Raw genomic sequence first — 8114 nt, forward strand, 5'->3', positions numbered from 1 at the left:
GACTTGCCAGCCTCGGCAGGGAACACGGTCATCCTGGTGGTGGTTGACTGTTTTTCAAAGATGGCGCATTTTGTGGCGTTGTCTTCTTTGCCCAATGCTAAGACGTTGGCTCAGGTATTTGTGAAGGAGGTGGTCAGACTCCACGGAGTACCATCTGACATAGTATCTGATAGGGGTACGCAATTTGTGGTGAGGTTTTGGAAAGCTTTTTGCTCAAGGTTGGGGATCAAGTTGTCACATTCATCGGCGTTTCATCCACAGTCTAATGGACAAACTGAGCGCATGAACCAAAATCTAGAACAGTATTTACGATGTTTTGTGTCCGACAACCAGGAGGAGTGGTCTACTTTCCTTCCTCTGGCCGAATTCGTGTTAAATAATCACCGCCAAGAGTCATCAGGAGAGTCTCCATTCTTTTGTGTGTACGGTCAACATCCTCAGTTTTGTACCTTACGTCAGGGTGACTCCGGGGGTGTCCCGGAGGAGGATCAGCTAGGAGCCCAATTGTCATCAGTCTGGAGGCGGGTGAAACAGCATTTGTTGAGCATGAGTGCCAGGTACAAACGGGTGGCTGATAGTAGACGCGTGCCAGGTCCGGACCTGTGTGTGGGTGAATGGGTGTGGTTAGCTACGAAGAACATAAAACTCAAAAATCCATCTTTAAAACTGGGTCCAAGGTTTATTGGGCCTTTTAGGATTTCTGCCATCATTAACCCAGTGGCTTATCGGTTGGAACTTCCTGCGGTGTACAAAATACATAACGTTTTTCACAGGTCTTTATTGAAAAAGGTGGTAGGCTTGGTGGACACGACGCCGATGCCACCTCCAGTCATGGTGGATGGCGATTTAGAGTTCGAGGTCGCCAAGGTAGTGGACTCTCGAGTAGTACGCCGTACTCTTCAGTATTTGGTGCACTGGCGGGAGTATGGTCCGGAGGAGAGGTCTTGGGTTCCAGCCTCAGACATACATGCGGATCGACTGGTCAGTTCTTTTCACCGTCGTCATCCGGACAAGCCGGGTCCTATGAGTCTTGAGGGCCCTGGGGTCCCTCGTAGAAGACGGGGTACTGTTGTGTCTGACGCTGTTCACACCACAGCGTCCGGCAGGCAGAGGTAGTTCCACCTCCAGCCACTATAGCCTCAGTGGCGCCGGCTTGATCTTCAGACTCTCGGGGGTTAATCCTGCTGGAGACCAGGTTGGAAGGTTAGTCACGCCCACGGTCTTTAAATAGTCATACTGGCATATGGGCGTCGCCGATTATAGCTTGTGTTTTCTTACCAAGTGGTTCCGGTCTGGAGTGGAGGTGTTGCAGAGAGAGAGATTCGTATCTGGTGTCGTATGATCCGTCGTTATCCTTTCTCCTTCCCATATTTGTGTTTAGTTGTGCCCTGTTCACATTACTGTATATTCCTGTGTGTGTGCGGCGCAGTGCAGTTTAAGTTCTCCCTGTCTGTCTTATTTGTGTGGGAGCTTTGGTGGTGTGTCTCCTCACTGGGTGGAGGGTGGAGGGTTAAGTGCAGGGCTGAGCAGGAGATAAGGAAAGGGTGGAGGCTCAGGCATTTGCACCTTCAGCAAAAACCCTGGGTTGAGGGTCAGACAGGGTTTCCCCTAGTGAAAGGGACACCACAGGGGCCCCGGGTATTTCTGCCTTAGTTGTCCTAAGCCCCGCGTGACAGTCCCTTGTCCATTACCTCTAAGAACAACTTGTCCTCTACCGACATTGCCACTTGGTTGTCTTGCTTAGTTCTCTGGGAGACTGTGCAACCCAACTGATCCTTATAGCTTCCTGACACCATACTGCTGTCATGAGTAAAGTCTATTAAATGATTGGGAAGTTGGATACTGTGTGGTAGTTCCTTGACATGGAACTCGTTGTTGAAAGGTTGAAACAGAGATGGGCATCCTTTCGCCAGTGTATTTGTTAGCATACTTGTCACAGAATATGGGGCGTGCATGTGTCCCAAGTATACGTTTCCTATTATGACCCATCCTAGGTCTAGCCTTTGGGCATAAGGAGCATTGTGGAGTCCATTGATGTGACTTCTCACTTTATGAACCTGTAGGATATCTCTTCCCAACAGCAGTATTATCTGTGCCTGATGGTCGAGTTACGGTATAAGGTGTGCTATGTGTTTCAAGTGAGCATGATGGATTGCCACATCTGGTGTAGGGATTTCAGATCTGTTGTCTGGGATCTGATTACACTCGATGATTGTAGGTAGTGGTAGGCAGAATTGTCCCTCTAAGGACTCAATTTGGTAGTCAGTGGCTTTCCAAGATGGCCACGGGGGCCTGCAAAGAGGTGGCTTCCTCAGTGCCTGCCGAGAGCAGACACGAGGAAGCCTGCTGCAGCGCCTGTCAGATCGCTGATCTGTCACAGTGCTGTGTGAAGTGTCAGATCAGTGATCTGACACAAGACAATGATGTCCTCCCCCTGGGACAAAGTAATAGAGTAAAAAAAAAAAAGTGTAAAAATAATTTATAAAAAAGAATCGCTAATAAAGAAGAAAAAAAAAATCCCCAATACTCATTTTTTGGAAATAAAAAAAAACAATAAAAGTACACATATTTAGTATCGCCGCATCTGTAATGACCCACCCTATAAAACTAGTTAACCCTTTGAGTGAACCCCTTAAAAAATAAAAATAAAAAACAAAGAAAAATAATGCTTTATCATCATACCGCCAAACAAAAAGTGCAATAACGCGCGATCAAAAAGACGTATATAAATAACCATGGTACCGCTGAAAACGTCATCTTGTCCCGCAAAAAAACGAGCCGCCACACAGCATCATCAGCGAAAAAATAGAAAAGTTATAGCTCGCAGAATAAAGCGATGCAAAAATTATTTTTTATATAAAATTGTTTTCATTGCATAAAAGCGCCAAAACATAAAAAAATTACATAAATGAGGCATCGCTGTAATTGTACTGACCCGAAGAATAAAACCGCATTATCAATTTTACCACACGCGGAAAGGTGTAAACGCACCCTCCAAAAGAAAATCATGAAATGCTGGTTTTTGTTCATTCTGCGTCCCAAAAATCAGAATAAAAAGTGATCAAAAAAGTCACGTGCCCGAAAATGGTACCAATAAAAACGTCATCCCGCAAAAAATAAGACCTCACATGACTCGGTGGGTCAAAATACGGAAAAATTATAGCTCTGAAAATGTGGTGATGCAAAAACTAATTTTACAATGAAAAGCGTCTTTTAGCGTGTGACAGCTGCCAAACATAAAAACCCACCATAAATAGTAAATCAAACCCCCCCTTTATCAACCCCTTAGTTAGGGAAAAATAATAAAATAAAAAAATGTATTTATTTGCATTTTCGGACTAGGGTTAGGGCTAGAATAAGGGCTAGGGGTGTGTTGGGGTTAGGGTTAGAGTTAGAATTGGGGGGTTTCCACTGTTTGGCACATTAGGTGCTCCAAATGCAACATGGCGTCTCATCTCAATTCCAGCCAATTCTGCGTTGAAAAAGTCAAATGGTGCTCCTTCCCTTCCAAGCTCTGCCATGCGAACAAACAGTGGTTTACCCCCGCATATGGGTTATCAGCATACTCAGGACAAATTGGACAAGAACTTTTGGGGTCCAATTTCTCCTCTTACCCTTGGGAAAATAAAAAAATTGGGGACTAAAAGATCATGTTTGTGGAAAAAATATGATTTTTTTTATTTTCACGCCTAGATAAGTTCCTTGGGGTGTCTAGTTTCCAAAATGAGATCATTTGTGGGGGGTTTCCACTGTTTTGGCACATCAGGGGCTTTCCAAACGCGACATGGCGTCCGATCTCAATTCCAGCCAAATACGTCAAATGGTGCCGCTTTCCTTCCGAGCTCTGCCATGCGCCCAAATGGCTTACTCCCACATGTGGTGTATCAGCGAACTCAGGACAAATTGCACAATAACTTTTGGGGTCCTGTTACCCTTGGGAAAATAAAAATTGGGGGTGAAAAGATCATTTTTGTGGAAAAAATATGATTTTTTAATTTTACAGCTGTACGTTATAAACTTCTATGAAGCCCTTGGGGGTTCAAAGTGCTCACCACATATATAGATAAGTTCCTTGGGGGGTCTAGTTTCCAAAATTGGGTTACTGTTTAGGCACATCAGGAGATCTCCAAACGTGACATGACATCAGATCTGAATTCCAGCCAATTTTGCAGTGAAAAAGTCAAACGGTGCTCCTTCCCTTCTGAGCTCTGCCATGCGCCGAAACAATGGTTCCCCTCTCATATCAGGTATCAGAGTACTCCGGACAAATTGCACTATAACTTTTGCAGTCCAATTTCTCCTGTTACCCTTGGTAAAACAAAAAAATTTGACCTGGAGTAATTTTTTTTGTGAAAAAATTAAATGTTCATTTTTTTTTATTTTTTTTTAAATTCCTGTGAAACACCTGAAGGGTTAACAAACTTCTTAAATGTGGTTTTGAGCACCTTGAGTGCAGTTTTTAGAATGGTGTCACTTTTGGGTATTTTCTATCATATAGACCCCTCAAAGTGATGTGGTCCCTAAAAATAAAATGGTGTAAAAATGAGAAATCGCTGGTCAACTTTTAACCCTTATAACTTCCTAACAAAAAAAAAATGTTGGTTCCCAAATTGTGCTGATGTAAAGTAAACATGTGGGAAATGTTACTTATTAAGTTTTTTGTGTGCCATATCTCTGTGATTTAAGGGCATAAAAATTCGAAGTTGGAAAATTGCTAAATTTTCAAAATTTTCGCCAAATTTCCGGGTTTTTTTTCCACAAAACTCTACAATGGAATGGTTCATAAATAAACGTATCCAGGTGTTAGAATGGCCAAGTCAAAGTCCAGACCTGAATCCAATCGAGAATCTGTGGAAAGAGCTGAAAACTGCTGTTCACAAACGATCTCCATCAAACCTCACTGAGCTCGAGCTGTTTGCCAAGGAAGAATGGGCAAGAATTTCAGTCTCTCGATGTACAAAATTGATAGAGACATACCCCAAGTGACTTGCAGCTGTAATCGCAGCAAAAGGTGGCACAACAAAGTATTAAGTCAAAGGGGCCGAATAATATTGCACACCCCACTTTTCAGTTTTTGAATTTCCACAAAAATTTAAAATAACCAAGAAATTTCGTTCAACTTTACAATTGTGTCCCACTTGTTGTTGATTCTTCACCAAAAATTTACATTTGGTATCTTTATGTTTGAAGCATATGTGGGAAAAGGTTGAAAAGTTCCAGGGGGCCGAATACTTTCGCAAGGCACTGTATGTGCCAGAACAAGGGATGTTATTACTGGATGATAAATGAGGGACAGTATAAAGGATGGGGGACAGTAATACAGGATGGTGGACAGTATTACAGGATGGTGGACATTACTACAGAATAGATGCCAGGACAAGGCATATTATTACAAGATGAAAGACAGTATTAATGGATGATGGACATTATTACATGATGAGAGACAGCATGGGCGGACATACTACCCGTTCAACCGGTGCAATGCACCGGGGCCCAGAGCCTCCAGGGGGCCCCTGCAGGGCAGTTAATAATGAGGGCAATCTGGCCGTTTTCTCCGGGCCCGAGGCTCCGGGGGCCCCCTGGCCAGATTGAACTCATGTGTAGCGGCGGGCAGGGAGCGATCCAAGTAGCTCTGCTGCCTGCAAGAGGGAATAGCAGGAGCGGAGCTGCAAGGACCCATCCTGCTTCCTGCCCGCCGCCCGCGCTTCCTGTCTCTCTGACACAGAGAGGAGAGCGCCGCTGAATGACATCATTCAGCGGCCGCTGTGTCACAGTGAGGAAGCGCGGGCGATGCTGCGGACAGGTGAGAGGAGGTGTTTGTGTGTGTATGTCTGTGTGTGTATGTATGTCTGTGTGTATGTGTGTGTATGTCTGTCTGTGTGTATGTATGTACTGTATGTGTGTATGTCTGTCTGTGTATGTATGTATGTCTGTGTGTGTGTATGTCTGTGTGTGTGTCTGTCTGTGTGTCTGTGTGTGTGTCTGTCTGTGTGTGTGTCTGTCTGTGTGTAGGTTAGTCTGGACCTGGAGGAGATGGGGACATGAGGAGAAGACGGTGATGGGGAGAAGGCCTTGATGCCTGGGGTGATGGGAGAAGGCCATGAGGGGGTAATGGGAGAAGGCCATGATGGGGGTGATGGAGAGAAGGCATTGATTTAATCATGGGAGTGATAGGGAGAAGGCAATGATGGGAGTGATGGAGAGAAGGCAGTGATGGGAGTGATGGAGCAGGCAGTGATGGGAGTAGGCAATGATGGGGCTGATGGAGCAGGCAATGATGGGGGCAGGCAATGATGGGAGTGATGGGGTGATGGGGAAAAGACAATGATGGGGGTGTTGGGGTGATGGAGCAGGCAATGATGGGAGTGAGTGGTGGAGATGGGAGTGATGGGGTGATGGAGCAGGCAATGATGGGAGTGATGGGGTGATGGAGCAGGCAAGGATGGGAGTGATGGGGTGATGGAGCAGGCAAGGATGGGGGTGATGGAGCAGGCAAGGATGGGAGTGATGGGGAGAAGGCAATGGTGGGAGTGATGGGGTGATGGAGCAGGCAAGGATGGGGGTGATGGAGCAGGCAAGGATGGGAGTGATGGGGTGATGGAGCAGGCAATGATAGGAGTAATGGGGTGATGGAGCAGGCAATGATGGGAGTGATGGAGAAGGCAATGATGGGAGTGATGGGGAGAAGGCAATGATGGGGGTGATGGGGAGGGCAATGATGGAGTGGTGGCGGAAAAATAAATGATGATGGGGTGGTGAGGGAGAATTCAATGATGGTGGTGGTGGAAAGGGCAATAAATGGGGGTGGTGGAGAAGGAAATGATGGAGGTGGTGGAATGGGCAATGATGGGAGTGGTGGGGGGGAAAGCAAAGATAGTGGTGGGGGAGAAGAAAATGATGGAGGTGGTGAAGAGGGCAAAGATGGTGTGGGGGAGAGGACAATAATGGGATGCCAGGGGAGGAGGACAATGAAGGGTGAGGGGGATTGGGATGGGAGGAAGGGGGACTTATAATGGCCTTAGGAACAGGGGGAGGAAGACATTATTATCGCTTATTATGTCTAACACAGTCCTTTAGTATATAGTGTATTCACTATGTCTAACACAGTCCCTTAGTATATAGTGTACTCACTATTTCTGTATAACACCATACTTAGTTACATAGTTTCCTCTTTTATTATGTATAACACCATCCCTTATTATGTACCATCCTCTCTAGTTATATATGGTGCCATCCCTTATTATATAGCTTCCTCTGCTGTTATGTATAGTGCGGTCTCTTACATAGTGTATTCTTGTTAATTTTATTTACAGTGCCCTCTTTTATTACATAGTCCCCTCTCTTTTTAGATATAAAATGACTGCTGATCGAGGAGCCGGTGACCAAACTACCAGTCCATCAGCTCCTCCATTAGAAAGGAAGCTTTCCCATGCTCCATCAGCCATCATTGCATTATACAGCCAACAAGACAGGACGGTATGTAATAAAAAACAGGGCTCTTTATAATTCAATCTGTAAGGGATGGTACTGTACATAACAAGAGAGGGCACTGTGTAAGGGACAGCAATATACATAAAGGAGACTGTAATATATATACACATGTGTGTGGCTATATAATATCTATATATACATACATACATACACACACGTAGCTTTCACCCCATAAAAGGAGGGGGGCCCAGACACATTTCTTGCACAGGGGCCCCAAGCTGTGAGTGTCCGCCCCTGAGAGACAGTATTACAGGATGAGGGACATTATTACATTATGGGCTTGGAAGGGGGATATCACTACATGGCAGCACGGTGGCTCAGTGGTTAGCGCTGCAGCCTTGCAGCGCTGGGGTCCTGGGTTTGAATCCCACCAAGGACAACATCTGCAAGGAGTTTGTATGTTCTCCCCGTGTTTGCGTGGGTTTCCTCCGGCACTCCGGTTTCCTCCCACATTCTAAAGACATACTGATAGGGAATTTAGATTGTGAGCCCCATCGGGGACAGTGATGATAATATGTGCAAATTGTAAAGCGCTGCGGAATATGTTAGCGCTATATAAAAATAAAGATTATTATTATGATGGGGGGAATTATTACAGGATGGATGCCAGGACAGGATGGGAC

This window comes from Dendrobates tinctorius, unplaced genomic scaffold (genome assembly GCF_039654945.1).
Source record: "Dendrobates tinctorius isolate UK_male_01 unplaced genomic scaffold, ASM3965494v1 ptg000011l, whole genome shotgun sequence".
NCBI lineage: Eukaryota > Metazoa > Chordata > Amphibia > Anura > Dendrobatidae > Dendrobates > Dendrobates tinctorius.